General features: G+C 42.2%; 1 protein-coding gene across 3 annotated transcripts in view; it reads left to right on the plus strand.

Moving 5' to 3' along the window:
- The window catches only part of LOC121269057 (speckle type BTB/POZ protein), a 118,969-nt gene that overhangs the window by 6,319 nt on the left and 90,226 nt on the right, over positions 1-22,424 (plus strand). Inside the window, exon 2 of one of the 3 annotated variants that reach the window (XM_041173476.1) lies at positions 1,737-1,788. The exons of the other annotated variants lie outside the window; for them this stretch is intronic. The gene's annotated coding sequence lies outside the window, so the exon portion shown is untranslated. The remainder of the gene's footprint in view (positions 1-1,736; positions 1,789-22,424) is intronic. 3 annotated transcript variants of the gene reach the window in all.

The following is a 22,424-nucleotide window of genomic DNA, read 5'->3' on the forward strand; positions in this document are numbered from 1 at the left end:
AGGCAGCTGTGCAGCAGTAGCATTCTACATTTAGACTCAAAACTGAAATGATGGTCCACATACAGAAGGGACAACACAAATGAATGCAAATTTTGTCCTAAAGGAATGTCAGACATGACACAATCTGATACTGACTAATTCACGTATTTAAAATGTAATTTGCTCACTTGTGCCTACTTGCATTAGCAACTGATTCTTTTTCTCCTTTGCTCTTGGGGTTTCAAGTCTCTTTTGTGGTATCTTATATTTATCAGAATTTTCAATATTCATTTTCTCTCCTGCTCCATAAATGGGAACTCCAGGAATTTCGCCACCATCATCTTGAATTTGAAAGTGTGTCTCGAGTGTGTAGCATTTAATTACCATCAGCACAACCAATTCTGTGCTTCACAGCCTGTGATGTTCATAATGATTTTCACTCCAGTTTTCCACTGTGTGCTTTGTTCTTTGTGCACAGATACAGGAACACTGTAGTGTCTTTGTAGGGGCAAAATAGAGTACTTCCATTAAAAGTACTGGAATGACCCCTTAAAGGCTAGCTTTTTGTTTATCCAAGTCACCCAGTTAGATGTTTTACCATTTCTGCATTAGGGTTCTATATCTCTCTGTTTGTCGTAAATTGAGTACTTCCTATTGAAGTAGAAACCTGCCTCTGCTGAATGCAGCTTGCCATACCTTGATTAATAATAGTTACTTACACCTATTGAGGAAAGCTAATAGACTGGTAAGCTTTAAGTTCAATGGGAGAGAAACTTGGAACCTGGTGTTTCTTGCAGTGCAAGATGCCTTCATTGCATTTTTGTTGACACCACCTTCAAATTTGCCCATGAATTAAATATTAATGATATGCCTGTTCTAGATGGTTTCCATCCTTGCCTTGTAGGAGGAAGTCAAATTTGCTGTCCAAATTAGCCGGAGAACTCCTACATGTCCTCTATAAATCTGTACAGTTTGTTGAGGATCTGTATGGAGGATCTGCAGCCTCTGGATAGGATACTAGCATCATTATTTACTGCTTTAAACTTTAGAACCATTGCGCATGTGTAGACTAGTGTTTGCACTTCTAATTGGTTGGCTGCTAAGGAAACCACAGTATAAATTGAGCCATTTCTACAGAACAAGTATTTCGAGAAGTGGTTCTGTAATATAGTGCACCTTTAGAGGAGTTTTTTGTTAAATTACTAGAAATGAAATAGCTTTTTTTTTGAGCACTTTACACAGTTCATTCCCTGTCTTGATTATAATTGTTTTACACCTGAGACATGTAAGGCTGAATTAAATTACCATGGTGCCCCTTGTGCAGAAGGGATACCTCAATCTTGACTTGGTTCAGTGTTGGCACTATGGCCTCTGAGTGAGGAAGTTGTGGATTCAAGTTCTGCTGCTTGGCTGGAATGCAGTCTTGGTTGGTGTGGTACAGAGGGAGTGCCTCATTGTCAGTTTTATAGATATTTTGCCAAACACAGCCTGCCCATTCGAGTAGATGTAAAAAATCCTGTGGCATGACTGGAAGAGGAGCAGGCAGTTCTCCTGTTGGCCAATATTTATCTCTCAATCAACACTACCAAAAACCTGATGTGTTGTTTATCTTGTGACTGTGTGACCTAGCTCTACGTAAGTTAGCTACATCCCTTGCCTTCAAAACAAATGTGATTACATTTCTAAAGAAATTTGCTGCTTGTAAAATGATTTGTGTTGCCCTGACTACATAAATGCAAGTTCTTTATTCTTTGCAGACTGGGGAAGAATGAAAAAAAGTTTGGATGATGGGCTGATGCCCTAGTTGAGGTAAGGTATGACAACACATGGAGAGATTTAAACATGAAGATGAGGATCTTAACTGGGACATGGGAAGACAGTGGAACCTATGGAAAGTGATTTAGTTTGGGTCTTGGTCTAGATGCAGTTTGAAGCATTCCGAATGAGTTAAAATCTGGAGATTGACTCAGGTTGTTGGATAATTTGGATTTTGATGTGGTAGAAGGCGTGGGTCAGGGAGCACTGACAAATGAATAGAGTTGAAGCTGGTGATATTTCAGAGGTGCAAGTAAGTGACCTTGGTGACAGTGATATGGGGGAAGTAAGCTCTGCATATTGAACCAGGTTGAATTGCTGCAGCTCTGGACTTGGTCTGAAGTGGAAGCTGGAAAACTTGCTGCGGCTGATGCCAGAGCAATGGGAGAGGAGGACAGTGACTTTGATTTTTGTGGCATTTATTCTAGATGAAATTTTGGCTTCACCTTAACATCCCACAGGAAGTTGGAGAGTTTAATAGTAGCCTTGGGGGCAAATGGAGAAGTGAAGTTGTGGGTTGGTGTACAGGTAGGATATGACCTGATTCTTTCCGATATCTCTGATGCAAAACGCCAAAATAGTATGCAGCAATTGAGGATGGAAGCTTGGTGTACACTGGAGATGGGAAAAGGATGAGGGGAAAGAGAAGCTGTTGAAGGGCATGCTCTTTTCATTGTGAACCCAAACCAGGAGACAGCAGTGTTGATGAACTATAGTTTAGGAGGAAGGGATAGAGTGGTTGATGCTGTGAAAGTCTTTGGAGCGAGTGGCTGAGGAGAGTGAGTGATGCAGGATAGGTGCAAACTCTGCCATTGACAGGGCAGGTGGTGCTTTATTGAAGAGTTTCATACTGGAAGCACAGCTATGAACCAACAATGCTCTAGGACTTGAAGACAAAGATAGTTATGGTAGTTGGAGAGGAAGGGGCAGTGGCTAAGGTTAGGAGCTTTCTTTGTGGACAGCTTTGTTTCAAATGCATGCCTGGTGTATTTGTATTCAAAATGCCACTTCATGCAAATGGAGAAAATTATGTTGGAATGTTGAAAGGAGGATTGTTTTAGAAGTTTACTGGTGCACTGCCCAGCTGTGTTCAAAATATTACATTTTTTGAATTCATTCTCGCAATGTGGATTCACCTGCTGAGGCTGGCATTTATTTCCATCTCAAGTTGCCTTTGAGAATTTAGTGGCCGGTTGCTTTCTTGACTCACTGCACTCCCATGTTGCGAAGGGATTTGCACAGTGCTGTTCAGTAGTGAGTTGCAGGCTTTTTACCCAGCAACAACGAACAATCTGTGATTATATGTCCAAGTTGGGTTAGTGTGTCGTTTGAAGGATTTCTAATGCTGGAAATAATGTTCCTTATACAATGTTCATTCACATTGTACATAACATTATGATACCTAGATCATATCTTTTCCACCGTGGTGATAACCTTTATAAAGTGTTTTATGCACAAGAGAAGAAAATGATGTTTTTTTTAAAGCAAATGTCGAGATATAGAACAGATGGTTTAGCGTGCATTTGAAAATGTGATGCAATTGTCTGGGTACAAATGTTATTAATAAATTTCTCCAGTTTCACTCCTGTGGTTTATGGTGCATCTGAACCCCATAATTGTATAAGGACCTACAATACACTCCCAGCCATCTGTTTCAAGTGCATGCATAGTGTATTGGTACAACAGTTGCAACTGCTGCTGGAGGGCAAGTTCATAAGATGTAGCTGAATCAAATGTGATAGCATTCTTTCTAAATGCGTGATCAGCCTTATTGTATCGTGCAAGGCTCTTAAAATGAATTATTGTACTCTGGTAGTTGAACTAAATCAGAAAATCTACTGGTGCCGTGTGATGTGGGCAGGTTCACAAATTGATTAGTCTTTCAGTACTACTGGGGAATATTACCTGTATTTTCTTCCAGTTTACAGACAGAAGTGTTGCCATTAGCTCTGTTTGAGTATTCAGTCCGAGCTTATGGACCGAGAACCTGAGTTTGTAAATTTGAGAAAATGATGCATTGTTTATAGACATGGGATGAGAATAAATGAAAGAAATAGACTGGGAATGTTTAATGAGCAAATTTATTCAGATCAGATTTTAAGATTAGCTAATTTTCAGCTTAAAGCGAGTCTTTAAGATAGATCTGTAATGCAGAAATCATTATTATAGTTTAGTGATTTTTATAAATGTTGGGTTTCAGGTTTTATGAGTTATTCTGAATTGATCTGAAAATAATTTACATTAGAGTAAATTGAAGTTCTATACATGGAGTTTTGAGACTAAAATGTCTTTCCTTCCACCCCCAATTCTGATTTTTGCTTCTCACACCTTTCTCCCCTAAGTGAAAACTGGAGTCTGAAAATGTTGGCCTGTGATAAAGTTCTGAGACTGTGAAAATACCAGTGCTGTTGCATTTCTAGCTCACAGGCTAATTTTTAATTATTCCAAACCTGAAAGTTAAATATGAAGTATTATAGCTCAACAAATGAAAGACAGATTTATTCAGTGAATGATCTTGAGTTAGTGCATAGAGATTTTAACAAGATCTGGGAGTTTGTAACTTTCAGTGCCTAGATATTTGAGGAAAACCAGTGCTAAGATTTTTATAGCTAGGACAATTGAATATATGACTACAATTAGCTGAAAATATCTTGGTCAAAATGGTTACCATTCTTAAAAAAAAAATACATTTTGCATTGGGAAAGGTGCAGAAAGTAATGGGACTAATTTCCAATTGTGAAGTGGTTGAACTGTGAGGAATAGTTAAAGAAACTTTTAAGTTTTACAGTGCAGGAAAGTTGGGAAGAAACGTCACAGAAGTATATTAAATATTAAATGGCCTAGAGATGGTAAATACCTATTTTACTTCAAATGGTGTAAATAAATTGAGATCAGCGCGCATAAATGGAAAAATACTGTATAGTAAATTCGTGCCATTTGCTGACATTATTCAAAATACAATTGAATGCAAATTTACTTAAATGACTTGATGGGCTAAGTGATTTTTTTCATTCCTTGGCCAAATGATCAAGTTCCAGCTGTTTTTAATTATTGTGATTGCTGGCATAATCACCCATTTCAACCCCATTTATTGTTGAGGTCTCATCAAATTTCCACAATTTTATTTCATTTAATGGATAAAAATGCCTCATCAGATTTTCTTATGACAAATTACCGCTTATGTAATTTACCATTTGTTTCAATAAAAAGCAGATGTCTCTAGGTTCTCAAGTGAAGCTTACTCCATATCAATTTGTATTATGTACAGAACCATGCGTTCTGTACTCTGAACATTGTATAAATGGAATAGAGAGAGAAGAGGTAGCTAGGAGAAAAATGTAGTTCTGTGCCATATTAATTCTCTTTTATCAACAAAGAGCAGTCAGCAACCAATTCCTTTTTTGTGTAATAAAAACAAAATGCTCCGTAGGTCAGGCTGCACCGATGGAGAGAGAAAAACGGTTAACATCTCGGGTCGATGACCTTTCATCATGCTATTTGCAGAAAGCTCGAACTAAACTCTTCTGGTTTGTAATGGGGCAAATCAACTTCCTTATGAAAGGAACACTGAAAAAAAAGTTTGAAGTGGGCTGGGAGTACTGTGATCTTTGAGTACTTCTCTTCCTATGGTAAATTACAGTTTAATCTCATTTTAATGTAGTGTTGACAAGAGATGAGAATTCGATTGTCAGCTGGCATGTGTTTTTAAAGCCACTCTTTCTGGATTAGTTTATCTGCAATACTGCTTTATAGTCAATGCTCTTTTTAATGAATAAGCAGATATTTTTAAGCAGATATTTTGTCTCCAATTTTGTAATTGGTCTTGATACCTTTTATTGACTGATTTAACAACCTTTTATTCACTGATTTAACAAGACTAAGGGCATATTTACATTACAAATTAGTATTGGTACAATGATTTCCAATTTAGAACTAACATATTTTCTGTCTGAGTTCGGAGCTGGGTGGGTGGGACCTGACCTGGTTTAGTAATAATAGGAAGTAAGACTCCTTGGAAAGGGTAGCCTTCCATCACTTTGTTTGACACTACTTGACCTATGCCATAGATGTCTGTGTGTAAGTCAACCTCTGTAGCCTCAGAAAATCCCTCCAAAGAAGTCATCGACTTATACGCCAAGCATAAAAGTGAACTGCCGGTGTGGATGTTCGCTAACTTTATTGTTTTGCGCACGGGGTCTGAACTATGGGTGTGTCTTAAACTCCCGCACATCTTTGCAACAGCTCGTATTGCCTGCTTGATCCCTTGCACCCAGTTGTAAGGTACTGGTCAGTAAAACATACGTTTGTGAGGTGAAAAATTGAGGCTGACTAATGTGAGTGTTGCATGTACTGGCTGAAAAGGGGGCGGGGGCAACTTGTGCACTGAGTTTGAAAGTTTGTTCTATCTCCTGGATTTTGCTTAGGCATACTTTTGTAGATTTATATACTAAGCAAGCAGGGATACTCCTGTGGAAAACATCTGTGTGTGTGATTATATCCAGGCATGCACATATTTCTGTCCTAAATAGAGCATTTGCAGTTTCTGCCAGGCAGGAACCAGCTAGTGTAAACTGGCTAGGACCCACTAGCAATTGCAACACAAATGTACTTTTAAATGTTTCATTCTTAACCTGGTTGTAGTAGTTATTTGTGAGCATTGAATCATAATGCAGCTGGAGCCATCTCTAACTAGGTGTTTTGTGAAATTGACTCTGGTGGTTGTTGAGTACACAGAAAGACCTGGTTAAATCCAGAGCTTTTCTCTCGTCTGCACCCCTGGTTCAGCAGGTAATGAATAAATTTGTGCCTGAACTTCTGCATAGCAGGCTTTCAGCAATAACAGTACCTTGGTGTGCATGCTATAATTATTGTGTATAGCTTTATAGCTGATATTCTGTCTACCTCTTGCATGACACTCAGCTGTTGCTGATATGTTTTTAGCCAAAAAAAATGTCTTTAATCACTACCTTCCAGTGATTCCAATGTAATCATGATGTAATAGTTTGGTTATACTTTTTTTTGTATTCTGGGGTTGCTTTTGTAGATTCTCAGTTTGGAGTGATGATATTTTTGTGGGCACAGGATTTGATTAATTTATGGGTTCAGCACAGAATTGGGATTCCAATTTCTCAGTGAAAAGGAAAGCAAGCTAGGTACAGTTCTCACTATTTTGAAGTGGCCAAAGTAAACAGTGATTTAGTGTGGTTAATTTGTTTTCTTGATGACAGGATTTGCCTAGATGTCTGCTAAATTCATAGAGTCATAGAGGTCTACAGCACAGAAAAAGGCCCTTCAGCCCATTGAGCCTGCGCCAGTCAAACAAGTACCTAACTATTCTAATAAAAACAAAAAAACTGCGGATGCTGGAAATCCAAAACAAAAACAGAATTATCTGGAAAAACTCAGCAGGTCTGGCAGCATCGGCGGAGAAGAAAAGAGTTGACGTTTCGAGTCCTCATGACCCTTCGACAGAACTTGAGGTCGAGTCCAAGAAAGAGTTGAAATATAAGCTGGCTTATGGTGTGTGGGGGGGGCGGAGAGAGAGAGAGAGAAGTGGAGGGGGGTGTGTGGTTGTAGGGACAAACAAGCAGTGATAGAAGCAGATCATCAAAAGATGTCAACAACAATAGAACAAAAGAACACATAGGTGTTAAAGTTGGTGATATTATCTAAACGAATGTGCTAATTAAGAATGGATGGTAGGGCACTCAAGGTATAGCTCTAGTGGGGGTGGGGAGAGCATAAAAGATTTTAAGATATTTAAAAATAATGGAAATAGGTGGGAAAAGAAAAATCTATATAATTTATTGGAAAAAAAAAGGAAGGGGGAAACAGAAAGGTGGTGGGGATGGGGGAGGGAGCTCATGACCTAAAGTTGTTGAATTCAATATTCAGTCCGGAAGGCTGTAAAGTGCCTAGTCGGAAGATGAGGTGTTGTTCCTCCAGTTTGCGTTGGGCTTCACTGGAACAATGCAGCAAGCCAAGGACAGACATGTGGGCAAGAGAGCAAGGTGGAGTGTTAAAATGGCAAGCGACAGGGAGGTTTGGGTTATTCTTGAGGACAGACCGCAGGTGTTCTGCAAAGCGGTCGCCCAGTTTACGTTTGGTCTCTCCAATGTAGAGCCATTGTTTCCAGGACTGTCACTGACCTCATCTCCTCTGGGGATCTTCCTCCCACAGTCTCCAACCTAATAGTCGCCCAACCTTGGACGGCCCGCTTCTATCTCCTACCCAAAATCACAAACAGAACTGCCCCGGTAGACCGATCGTCTCAGCTTGCTCCTGCCCCACAGAACTCATTTCTCGTTATCTTGACTCCCTTCTCTCTCCCCTTGTCCAGTCCCTTCCCACCTACATCCGTGATTCCTCTGACACCTTACGTCACATCAACAATTTCCAGTTCCCTGGCCCCATCCGCTTCCTCTTCACCATGGACGTCCAATCCCTCTACACCTCCATCCCCCACCAGGATGGTCTGAGGGCCCTTAGCTTCTTCCTCGAACAGAGGCCTGAACAATCCCCATCCACCACTACTCTCCTCCGTCTGGCTGAACTTGTTCTCACACTGAACAATTTCTCCTTCAACTCCTCTCACTTCCTCCAAATAAAAGGTGTGGCTATGGGTACCCACATGGGCCCCAGCTATGCCTGTCTCTTTATGGGGTATGTGGAACATTCCTTGTTCCAGTCCTACTCCGGCCCCCTTCCACAACTCTTTCTCCGGTACATCGATGATTACTTCGGTGCCGCTTCATGCTCTCGTCGGGACTTGGAAAAACTTATTAATTTTGCTTCCAATCTCCACCCCTCCATCATTTTCACGTGGTCCATCTCTGACACTTCCCTTCCCTTCCTTGACCTCTCTGTCTCAATCTCTGGTGATAGACTGTCCACCGATATCCATTACAAACCCACCGACTCCCACAGCTACCTCGACTACAGCTCCTCACACCCCGCTTCCTGTAAGGACTCCATCCCATTCTCTCAGTTCCTTCACCTCCGTCGCATCTGTTCCGATGATGCCACCTTCAAAAACAGTTCATCTGACATGTCCTCCTTCTTCCTTAACCGAGGTTTTCCACCCACGGTCGTTGACAGGGCCCTCAACCGTGTCCGGCCCATCTCCCGCACATCCGCCCTCACGCCTTCTCCTCCCTCCCAGAAACATGATAGGGTCCCCCTTGTCCTCACTTATCACCCCACCAGCCTCCGCATTCAAAGGATCATCCTCCGCCATTTCCGCCAACTCCAGCATGATGCCACCACCAAACACATCTTCCCTTCACCCCCCCGCCTATCGGCATTCCGTAGGGATTGCTCCCTTCGGGACACCCTGGTCCACTCCTCCATCACCCCCTACTCCTCAACCCCCTCCTATGGCACCACCCCATGCCCACGCAAAAGATGCAACACCTGCCCCTTCATTTCCTCTCTCCTCACCGTCCAAGGGCGCAAACACTCCTTTCAAGTGAAGCAGCATTTCACTTGCATTTCCCCCAACTTAGTCTACTGCATTCGTTGCTCCCAATGTGGTCTCCTCTACATTGGAGAGACCAAACGTAAACTGGGCGACCGATTTGCAGAACACCTGTGGTCTGTCCGCAAGAATGACCCAAACCTCCCTGTCGCTTGCCATTTTAACACTCCACCCTGCTGTCTTGCCCACATGTCTGTCCTTGGCTTGCTGCATTGTTCCAGTGAAGCCCAACGCAAACTGGAGGAACAACACCTCATCTTCTGACTAGGCACTTTACAGCCTTCCGGGCTGAGTATTGAATTCAACAACTTTAGGTCGTGAGCTCCCTCCCCCATCCCCACCCCCTTTCTGTTTCCCCCTTCCTTTTTTTCCCAATAAATTATATAGATTTTTCTTTTCCCACCTATTTCCATTATTTTTAAATATCTTAAAATCTTTTATGCTCTCCCCACCCCCACTAGAGCTATACCTTGAGTGCCCTACCATTCATTCTTAATTAGCACATTCGTTTAGATAATATCACCAACTTTAACACCTATGTGTTCTTTTGTTCTATTGTTGTTGACATCTTTTGATGATCTGCTTCTATCACTGCTTGTTTGTCCCTACAACCACAGCCCCCTCCACTTCCCTCTCTCTCTCTCTCTCTCTCCGCCCCCCCCACACATCTTAAACCAGCTTATATTTCAACTCTTTCTTGGACTCGACCTCAAGTTCTGTCGAAGGGTCATGAGGACTCGAAACGTCAACTCTTTTCTTCTCCGCCAATGCTGCCAGACCTGCTGAGTTTTTCCTAACTATTCTAATCCCATTTTCCAGCACTAGGCCCATAGTCTTGTATGCCATGGCATTGCAAGTGCACATCCAAATACTGCTTAAATGTTATGAGGGTCTCTGCCTCTATCACCCTTTCAGGCGGTGAGTTCCAGATTCCCACCACCCTCTGGGTGAAAAAATTCTTCCTCACATCCCCTCCTGCCCCTTACCTTAAACCTATGCCTCCTAGTTATTAATCCCTCCACCAAGGGGAAAAGTTCCTGCCTATCTACCCTATCTATGCCCCTCATAATTTTATACATCTTAATCATGTCCCCCTCCAATCTCCTCTGCTCCAGGGAAAATAACCCCAGTCTATCCAATCTCTCCTCATAACTAAAACTCTCCAGCTCAGGCAACATCCTGGTAAATCTCCTCTGCACTCTCTCTAGTGCAATCATATCCTTCCTATAATGTGGATTCCAGAACTGCACACAATACCCTAGCTGTGGCCTAACCAACCTTTTATACAGTTCCAGCTTAACCTCCCTGCCCTTATATTCTATGCCTCAGCTAATAAAGGCAAGTATCCCGTATGCCATCTTAACCACCTTGCCTACCTGTCCCGCCACTTTTAATCCTGCCAGACCACTTAGAACCTCCTCCCTTTCTATGCTAATTTTTAAAATTATATCACAGTCCTTCTGCCTGATTTCCATACCCACGTTGTCCCCCTCACTTGTGAACACTGACACAGAATTCATTTAGAACCCTACCTACATCTTCTGGCTCCACACACAAATTACCACGACGGCCCTTAATGGGCCCTATTCTTCCCCTAGTTATCCTCTTACTCTGAATGTAAAATAACTTTGGATTTTCCTGTATTTTACCTGCCAATGTTTTTTCATGCCTGCTTTTTGCTCTCCTAGTTTCCTTTTTAAGTTTCTCCCCATCCCCCCACACGTTCTGTACTCCTCCAGGGCTTCCATTGTTTTGAGCCCTCGGTATTTGCCATAAGCCTCCCCTTTTCTCTTTATCCAGTCCTGTGTATCCCTGGACATCTAGGGTTCCCTGGATTTGTTGGTTCCACCCTTTATCGTTACTGAAATATGTTGGCCCTGTACTCTCCTTATTTCCTTCTTGAATGAGTCCCACTTCTCTGACGCAGATTTACCTAAAAGTAACTACTCCCAGTCTACTCTGGCCAAATCGTATCTGATCTTATTAAAATCGGCCTTCCCCAAATTTAAAACTCTGATTTCTGGCCCATCCTTGTCCTTTTCCATACAACCTTTAATCTAACGGACTTAAGATCACTATCTGAAAAATACTCCCTCACTGATACTTCTACCACTTGCCCGTCTTCATTCCCTAAAATTAAGTCCAGGACCTTGTAGGACCTTCTACGTTCTGGCTTAAAAAGCTCTCCTGGATGCATTTTAAGAATTCCGCTCCCTCTAAACTTATCGCACTATGACTAATCCAGTTAATGTTGGGGAAGTTGAAATCCCCCACTATTACTACCCTGTTATTTTTGCACTTCTCTGAAATTTGCCTATATATCTGCTCTTCTATTTCTGTCTGACTGTTTGGGGGCCCATATTACACTCCCAGCAATGTGATTGCTCCTTTTTTGTTTTTAAGTTCTACCCATATGACTTCATTTGTGGAGCCATCTAAGATGTCATCCCTCCTTACTGATGTAATTGATTCCTTGATCAATATTGCGATACTCCCTCCTCTTTTACCTCCTCCTCTGTCTCGCCTGAAAACCCTATATCTTGGAATATTGAGCTGCCAATTCTGCCCCTCTCTTAACCATGTCTCTGTGACAGCAATGGCATCATACCTCCATGTGTTAATTTGTGCCCTCAACTCATCTGCCTTTTTCATCAGACTCCTTGCATTAAATTAAATACCACCTAGCCTTGTCAAACTCCCCTGTCCCTTAACTGGCCTATAACTTCTATGCCTTCCAGACTCGCTTGTTCTCTCTCATCTAATTTTAGCTTTGCATGTCCCCCTGTTGAACGTCCTCTCAGCATCCCATCCCCCTGCCAAGTTAGTTTAAACCCTCCCCAACAGTACTAGCAAATCTCCCAACAAGGACGTTGGTCCCATTCCAGTTCAGGTGCAACCCGTCCGCCTTGTACAAGTCCCACCGTCCCCAGAAATGGTCCCAATGTCCCAGAAATCTAAAGCCCTCCCTCCTGCACCATCTCTCCAGCCATGCATTCATCTGGACTAACCTCCTATTTCTATACTCACCTTTGAGGCCCTGTTTTTTAATTTTCCTGCCTCCATAAATTTTGCTTGCATGACCTCATCCCTCTTTCTACCTATGCCGTTGGTACCAATATATATTATGATCTCTCTCTCTCTCTCTTTGCCCTCCCCCTTTAAAATGTCCTGCAGTTGTTCAGTGACATCCTTGACCCTGGCACCAGGGAGGCAACATACCATCCTGGGGTCACATCTACGGTCACAGAAATGCCTGTCTGTTCCCCTTACTATTGAGTCTCCTACCACTATTGCTCTTCCCCTCTTTTTCCTCCCCTCCTGTGCAGCTGAGCCACTCAGTGCCATGAGTGTGGCTGCACTCCCCAGAGGAACCGTCACTCTCACCGTTTTCCAACACACAAAAATGGTTCTTGAGCGAAATGCACCCTGAAGATTTCCTGACTGTCTGTCTGACACCTTTCTTCTGACTGATGGTCACCCATTCCCTCTCTGTCTACACTTCGATAAGCTGTGAGGTGACCACCTCTAAAAATGTGCTATCCATGAAACTCTCAGCCTCGCGGATGCACCTCAGTGCCTCCAGCTGCCGCTCAAGCTCCGAAACTTCCCGCACACGATCAGAGCGCAAGGAGTGTCTAGGACTTCCCACATGTTGCAGGCGGTACATAACATGGGACTGAACTGCCTTGCCATTCCTCTAGTTGAAAGAAAACCCTTTAAGTTAAATACAGTAAAGAAACATTAAATTAGTTATGCACTTTAAATAAAAAGTAGAGCTCTTACCTTTCCTTCGCTTAATCTATTTTAAACTGGAGAAAAACACTTACCCGCTACTCACCAATCAGCTCTCACCTTTGTGCTGGTATCACTTTTTGAAGCTTCCCTGCACTCGCGCTGGTTCTGATCTCTCCGCTGTTCTCTCGCCCTGTCTTGTGATGTCACTGTTGTTTTCAACAAGAACTGACAGCAGGACACTCTTCTCTTCATTAGTGTGATTGAGAAAAACTGAGGATCATTGAGTAATGACCCATTACATTGTGTCCTCTTTTGGAAGTGTACAAATATAATCTTTAGTTAGCAATTCAGAAAGGACATTGAGTGGGAGGACAAAGAACAATGAACAATGATTTCATTCCTCTAAGTTTGCCACAATTTGGATAGAGCTTGTAGATATATTTCACATTAGGATCCACTTTTTGAGGCAACCAAGCTACGATAAAGCTTATGGCAATTGAATGTTATTGTCATACATGAGCAATACCTTGGAGTTGCTTCTATTTGGAATGGAACTGTGACTGCTGTAACAATTTTAATCCAGTATCTGGGCTCTCATTTACCCTGCATCTATATCATTGGTATGAAATTGTTAAGCTTCCTCCCAATGTAAGTCAGAGTTAAGGCCTAGCTTAATTGCAGAGGAAGATGGAATTAAATGGTGTAGCAGGAGGTAATCCAATCCACTTCACTCCAGATCAGTTTGAATCATGACCCTAGATTTACTCCCTGATTTCTTTTAAACTTATCACCAAGATAAACTTGGGATGACTTGGTATGAATGGGTTTGAGCCTTCATTAGATACAAAAAGTGCAAGGACAGTGTTTTGAATCTCTATAATACATGCTTGTTTATTTCCCTTCTATTATCTGGTTGACTCTTTAACTGAAACCAAAGTGAAGCCCATTTTATTTCTCTACAGGAACAGTGAAGAGAGAGCACCACAGGCAGAATCTTTGTGGCATAACGCTGTGCTCTTCTGTCTATAGTTGACCTTAGCTTCGCCCAGGTTGTTGTATTTATCTGTACTTTGTTCCTAAACCAAGCCCAATCTGCCCTGTTGTGTATGTATTTTGGAAGCTGCCCTTCTGTTTTAGTGCCCGGCAGCCAGTCTTCCTCTTGGCTAGAGTTACACTTGTCTTTGCCATGAGATTAATTACTGGGAATTACACAGGCAGAATGATGGAGGAAAAACATGATTTCAGTGCTGCTCCCTCATTGGTAGATACTGCATCAGCTTTACAAGCAAAAATGGGTTGTACATATACTTCATATGTAAGGTTCACTGGATTCATTCCTGGGATGAGGTGGTTGCCTTATGAAGAAAGGTTGAACAGGTTAGGCCTATGTCCATTGGAGTTTGGAAGAATGCGATATGATCATCTTGAAACACGTAAGATCCTGAGTGGACTTGATAAGTTGGATACCTGGAGGACATTTCCTCTTGTGGAGACTAAAACTAGGGGACATGGTTTAAAAATAAGAGGCCTTGCCTTTAAGACAGATGAGGAGAAACTTTTCTCCTAAAGGGTCATTGATGTGTGGAATTCTTTTCCCCAGAAGGCAGTGGAAGCTGGGTCTTTGAATTTATTCAAGGCAGAGTTAGACAGATATTTGTTAGGTAAGGGAGTCAAGGGTTATGGGAGGCAGACAGGAAAATGGAGCTGAGAGCACAGCCAGATCAGCCATGATCTTATTGGATTGTGGAGCAGGCTCGAGGAACAAATGGCCTACTCCTGCCCCTATATTTCAGGTTATGCCTTTATGTTCCGTTCCTGTAGATTTTCATCCTGTACTGAGAATGTAGTTATATTGTGATAACTATTGACAGCAGAAATGCATGAGTGAGGACAGAGAGTCATTGACTCTAACCAGATCTTTAAAAAAAATTTCTAATAGCGACTTAAGAGTGGGAGCAATCACCTGGAGACCCAATACCCAAGTAAAAATGTTTTGAAACTTTTGGCTACAAGATTGTTGGTTATGCTATAATGGTGGGAAGGAGGAAAGAAACTATCTGTAGTGAATTGTGAGCTGCCTGGCTGCTCAAACTGTTGTCAAAACCTTGAGTTCTCTGCCCGAAGGCGGGTGCAACCCACAACACTATGACCTCCACCATCGATAGAGCAAGGAGGTAGGTCCTGAATCCAACTCAGCCAGAACAAGGATCAAACTCTAAGCAGTTGGCACCAATCTGATCCATTCTGGCCACAAAGCCAACTGCAATCCCCCTCCCCAGAGTCCAAGTTCAACTTTCATGTATATGCATGTTGTAGTCTGGGGATATGGGTAGGGATGAGGTCCCACTTTCTTTCCATTACATGGCAGACCAGGAAGCTTTCCGCTTTTACCACCTGCCATTGACATATGTTTGGCGGATTTACAAGTTGATGCTCAACCTACTTGGCCACGTTATGAACGTGCCTTCCTTGGCTATTAAGTCCTTGAGCCCGGAGCTTCTGCCTCAGGAGCTACCCATTACACTACATGACCTCCATATTCTAGCCTAAGGCAGCTTTACTGAATTAGGTCACTCTAACTGAAGTCCTGAGTCCATGGTACCTTGGACAGAATCAGTAGAAAACTTTAGAAACCTCATTTAAGATTTAATATATTAACATTAAAAGGTGCTAAAGCAGGCAAAAGGAAAATTGTTGAAAGTATATTCTTAACAATTTGTTTTTGCCATGACCTTAAGTCTCAGCGCACAATTCAAAAATTTGTGACTGGAGAACTGTATTTATTTATAGATAGTGAAGAACAACGAATTGTTGTCAGGACAAACTGCAGTATTTTCTCTGGTATATATTTTGGCTAATGTAAAAATGATATGTTTTTTTTGAAATATGCCCAAAATTCTGATGACCATTTTAGTTTGGCTAACATGTGGATGAAACAAAACAAAAATGACATTATGATGCCAGGCGTTCACTTGTATCTATGCCATTTACCTGTGTGATGATGATGGATTCTTACTTTAATGGATGAGTGTTCAGCAAGGAGACCAGTTGTTTGCTGTGTAGATTGGTGCTGTCTCATATGTGATGTTAAACCAATCTTGATTTGCGATTGATGTTAAACCAATCTTGATTGATACGATTGCAAATATTACATATGAATTCACTGCTGGAGGCATTGATGAAGACACTGGTTTTGCAGCATTCTCACTTGTCCTGACTCTGTTCTCCTCAAACGTTGGGATTGCTAGGTAGAATGACTTCTCCATTTGGATCTGTCCAGGGTTGTTTTTTTTCCCATGTAGCAGGGCTCAACATACAGGCTTTGAGATTAGCTTTCAGAATGTCTTTATGCCTAGGTTTGGGATGTCCTGTGTGTGGCTTCCCGTGTTCAGCTGTCTGATAGTGGGAATCCTCCATGCGAACCACATGGCCCACCCAGCGAAGGTGGCCTCTGATGAGCATGCTCTCTATACCAGATATTTGACACATGTCTGAACATTGGAATTTAATGGATGGAGTACGTTTGTGGTATGTGGTAGTCAGTCCAACCATAATGATTAGATGTGTATATCTTGGCAATTATATCCCCCCTCCACCTTTAACTGTCTATAATTATTTGCCAATTCATGTGGGAAATTCCATTATTATTGAATGCAATACTCCAGCTGAGGTGTGACTATTTTATAAAGGCTTAGCATACCTTCATTGCTTTGTACTCTATCCTTCCATTTACTCAGCCAAAGATTATATGCTTTTTTTTTAAGCAGTCTTCCCTAATTGTCTTGTTGTATTCAAAGATAGTGTGCATACACCCTCCAGGTGTGTCTCTGCTCCTGCACATCTTTTGACATTGTATCAATTAGTTCATCTTGCCTTTCCTCATTTTCCCTACTAAACTATATAATTGTAATTTTTTTCTGTTAAATTTAATATGCTGTGTGCCTTTGTCCTCCTGAAGTTTGTTACTATCCACCTCAGAATCTTTTTCCCTTGTTTAGTACATTGAAGAGATTCATATCTTCTGCATACTTTGAAATTATGTACCCAGCTATAGGAACTAAAGATTTCTGCTATGATGTATTAAAAGGGAATACATAGAATACTTCTCTGATTCTTGTGCTGAGAATTGGGGGACAAAATTGATGATGAGAAATACTTGCATTTTCTGACAACATGCAAATAATCTTCTTCCCTGTACTCATCCTGTCTATAAACTCTATCCTGACAGGGTATCTAACGTTCACTGCTGAATGTATTGTTCCATTAATAGTTAGTTGGCAGTAAGAACTTGAGTATTGCTGAAAAAAGACATTTTGTCAAAGCATTTCATTTTGTACTCATCAGGACAGTTGCAAGAATACCAATACCGGGGGAGCAACAAGTATACTGTGAGAAGAAAGTGATGATTGGTTGGCAAGTGGACACTGGTGGAGGTGTTGCCTTGGAGAATGCACCAGTTAATGTTGGCTGACAGTTAACTGCCAAGTATTATTTGAAATTTAAACCAGGCAGCTTGACTCTGATTGGTCAAAGCATTGCCCTGAGGAATAAACCAGTGAATGGCTATCACTTATTTTGTTCACCTGAAACAGGTGCAATGTGTACACATGTTCATTCTGTCTGCAAAGAACAGGCCCTGTGTATTAATATATGTAACTTCCAGTACACGCAACTGGGAGCCAGACTGACTATCTTTTCCAATCGCGGAATCAAATTTAATGTCATACATTGTATTTTGCAAGGCTGGGTTGGGTATGATCTGTACCTTGCCCGTTGTGTACATTGGTAGGGGCATACTGTTTGATACAAATTGCCAGTCTTTGGAGCGTAGGGCCTACATACCTAGCATCACACTACCACCGAAATTCTACCACATTACTCATTTGTGTGATAGCCATAAAGTCTTTTTGGCTCGACGGCAGCATCTGTTAGTGGCAAATACCAGTCACAGTATTACAGTATCTTTACAGTGCAGAAGGAGGCCATTCGGCCCTCAAGTCTACACTGGCTCTCAAAGAACATTCCACCTAGTCCCACTCCCTGGCTTTATCCCTGTAACCTTGCACATTTTCTCTTTTCAGATAGCAATCCAATTCTCTTTTGAATACCTCGATTGAACCTGCCTCCATCACCTTTTGGTTCCACACTCCAACCACCCCCTGGGTGAAAAAAATTGTCCTCATCACATTTACTCCTTTTGCCAATTATTTCGAACCTGTGTCCTCTAGTTCCTGATGTTCTCTTGAATGGGAACAGTTTCTCACTATTTACCCTGCTCATACCCCTCAGGATCTTGAATACCTCTACCAGGTCTCCTCTCAGCCTTCTTTTCTCCAAGGAAAACAGTGCCACCCTTTCAAATCTATCCTCATAGCTATAGTTCTTTATCCTGAGAATCATTTGGATGAATTTTCTCTCTACTCTCTCCAATGCCTTCACATTCTTCCTCAAGTATAGCACCCAGAACTGGACGCAGTACTCCAGATGACTCTTATACAAGTTCAACGTGACCACCTTACTTTTGTACTCAGTGCCCCTATTAATAAAGCCTAAGATACTATATGCTTTATTAACTGCTCTCTCAACATGCCCTACCATCTTCAATGACCAATGTATGTAGATACTGAGGTCCCACTGTTCCTGCACCTCCTTTAGAGGCTCTCCCTTTATTTTATACTGTCTCACCATACCTTTCCTGCCAAAATGAATCACCTCACACTTCTCTGCATTGAACTTCATCTGCTACTTGTCTGCCCAATCCACCAACATGTCTCTGTCCTTCAAGACTATCTCCATCACAGTTGGCAACATTTCCAATCTTTGTATTATCTGTAAATTTTGAAATCATGCCCTGTACACCACAGTCCAGGTCATTAGTATCTATCAGGAAGAACAGGGGTCCCAACACTGACCCCTGAGGAACTCCACTTCAAACCTTCCTCCAACCTGAAAAACAAACATTTATCACTGCTCTGTTTCCTGTCACTCAGCCAATTTCTTATCCAAGTGCCTACTTTCCCTTTTATTCCATGACTTAGAATTTTGCTCACAAGACTGTTGTGTGGCATTGTATCAAATGCCTTTTGACAATCCATTTACACCACATCAACAGCGTTTCCTTTATCAACCTTCTCTGTTACCCCCTCAAAAAATCTCCAAATTAGTTGAACATGATTTTTCTCTTGATGAATCCATGCTGGCTTTCCTTAATTATCCTACACTTGTCTAAGTAATTATTGACTTTTAGCCTGTACTATAGTTTATAGAAGTTTCCCTACCACTGAGGTCAAACTTGTAGTTACCAACTTATCCTTGCACCCCTTTTTGAACAAGGGTGTAACGTTTGCAGTTCTCCAGTCCTCTGGCACCTCCCCTGTGTCTAAGGAAGACTGGAAGATTATCACTAGTGCCTCTGCAATTTCCACTCACTTCCCTCGATACCCTTGGATGCATCTCATCCGGCCCTGGTACCTTATCTACTTTAAGTAAAGATAGCCTTTCCAATTCCATCTTCCTCTCGATTGTGTACCAGTTACCTCCTCTCTCACCTCGGCCTCTCTTCATGCTCCCTCCTTGCTTTCCTTATTAGTTTCTTCACTTTCCCTCTGGTCCTTCTATATTCAGCCTGATTCTCCATTGTATTTTCTACTGACATTTGTCATACACCCACTTCTTCCTTTTCATCTTCACCTCTATCTCATCATCCAGGGCGCTCTGGATTTATTTGTCTTACCTTTCCCCTTAAAGGGAATATACATCGACATTGCCTGCAATACTTTTCTTTGAATGTGGCCCATTTTCAGCCATTGTCTTTTCTGCCAACATTTGATTCCAACTCGCCCAACTCGGATGCATTCTCATCCCATCAAAGCTGGCTTTCCCCCAGTTAATTATCCCTGCTCTGGATTGTTCCCTGTCCTTTTCCATGATTAGCCTAAACCTTATGATACAATGGTCACTGTTCCCAAGAGGCTTTCCCACTGATATTTGATCCACTTGGGCCAACTCATTCCCAGAGCCAGGTCCAAAAGTGCATGACCTCTGGAAACATACTGCTGTAGAAAATTATCTTGAACACATTCCAGGAACTCTCAACCTTCTTGCCCCTTTGCACTATTCCTATCCCAATGGATAATTGAAGTCCCCCATTATGATTACTCTATAATTCTTACACCTCTCTATAATTTGTTTGCAGATCTGTTTCTTCACATCCCTTCCACTCGTTTGTGGTCTATATACCACACCAATCAATGGTATTGCACCTTTTCCATTCCTTACCTCTAGCCAGAGAGATTCTGTTTTTGACCCCATCCTTTCTCTCTCCAGTACCATAATGCCACCGTTAACCAATATTGGCCACCACCCCCCCCTCCCCTTTTCTTCCTTTCCTGTCTCTCCTAAACACCTTGTACCCAGGAATATTTAATGCCCAGTCCTGCCCTTCTCTGTTATAGCAATAATATTATAATTCTGTTTGTCAACCTGTGCCTGCAGTTCGCCAATCTTATTCATCACACCCCGTGCATTCACATTCACATTAGCCCTGATTTAGTCTTTTTTACTTTCCTGCTTATTCTGACTCCATCTAATGACTTACTGTTGCCCACTCTAATTCTATCAAACCCTCCAAGTATTCTGTCTACCTTGATGCAACTCTCTGATATATCCTTGTTATCGGTTGATACTTCACTACTTCCCACTGCCAGTTTTTCTCCTCTGCACTCTGAATTTTTCCCCAGGTTCCCATCCCCCTGCCAATCTAGTTTAAACCCTCCCCAACAGCACTAGCAAACCTCCCGTGAGGACACTAGTCCCAGTCCTGTTAAGGTGTAACCTGTCCTTGTACAAGTCCCATCTGCCCCTGAACCGATCCCAATGCCTCAAATCTAAAGCCCTCCCTCCTACTCCCATTTTTCCAGTCACGTGTTGAACTGCTCAATCTTCCTATTCTTATGTTCACTAGCATGTGGTACTCTGAGCAATCCTGAGATTAGTGCTCTTGAGGTCCTGCTTTTTAATTCCCTTCCTAACTCCCTAAATTCTGCTTTCAGGACCTCATCCCTTTTCCTGTCTATGTCATTGGTCCCAATGTGGACCATGATCTCAGGCTGTTCACCCTCCCCCAAAAGAATGTCCTGCAGCTGCTCTGAGACATCCTTGACCCTGGCGCCAGGGAGGCAACATACTATCCTGGAGTCTATTCTATGGCTGTAGAAATGCCTGTCTGCTCCCTGAACTATGGAATCCCCTACTATTATAGCACTTCCACTCTTTCTCCTCCCCTCCTGTGCAGCTGAGCCACCTGTGGTGCCACAGACTTGGCTCTTGCTACAGTCGTCTAAGGAACCATCTCGCTCACCAGTATCCAAAGTGATTAGAGAGTCACTTAGCCTCAGGGGATTTCTGCACTGCTTGTCTGTTTCTTTTTAGATACTCTGGCAGGCGCCCATTCCCCCTCTATCTGTGTACTTCTTAGCCATGGTGTGACCACCTCTCTAAAGTTGCTATCCATATAATCCTCAACCTTGTGGATGTACCACAGTGACTCCAGCTGCTGCTGTAGCTCCGTAACTTGGACCTCAAGCTTCTGCAGCTGGTGACACTTCCTGCAGATGTAGTCGTCGAGGGCACTTTGTGTCTGCACAGCAAGAAGCACATTGTACGTGGCTGAGCTGCACTGACATATCTTATACTTTAAATATAGTGTTTATTACAGTCGTGTTGCTACTGCATGGTGGCAGCATGAAACAGCTAGCTTCACCTGTTGGTTAAATTTTTGAAATACCTTGCCCTTCTAGAGTAATCTGAGGAAGACTGGGCACTTTTCAGGGTCAAAAGTGAAGGCCTTAGGCTTGTTCATGAGTTTGGGTGATATACAGAATGGCCTTATTGGCAACCATGTAAATAGATCCCAAGTCATTTGCTCACCATGCAAGCTTAATGCTGAAAAAGGGTGTATCAAAGACATCCTGTGGGATAATGACTATCCTGATCATCTTTTCGTGCTGTATATTGCGAGTGCCAGTGTGATGCTAGGTATGTAGGTGGTATGTCCCAAAGACTGGCGGTTCGTATTAAACAACATGTCCATTGCCAAACAGTGGAAGGGACAAGGTACAGACCTTGTGTCCAACATTAGATGTAATTCCGCGATTGGACAAGATTGTCAGTTGTGCTCGCAGTATGATGCATTTGCGTGTACTGGAAGTTACATATATTAATACAGAAAGAACAAGTGCACACATTGCATCTGTTTTAGGTAAACAAAATAAGTGATAGCTATTCAATGGTCAAGGCATTGCCCTAAGGAATCAGAGTCAAGCTGCCTGGTTTAAATTCCAAACAATGCCTGGCAATTAATTGTTAGTCGCCATTAACTAAGACATTCCATATGGCAACGGCTTTACCAATTAGAATC

Source organism: Carcharodon carcharias, chromosome 23 (assembly GCF_017639515.1).
Source record: "Carcharodon carcharias isolate sCarCar2 chromosome 23, sCarCar2.pri, whole genome shotgun sequence".
NCBI lineage: Eukaryota > Metazoa > Chordata > Chondrichthyes > Lamniformes > Lamnidae > Carcharodon > Carcharodon carcharias.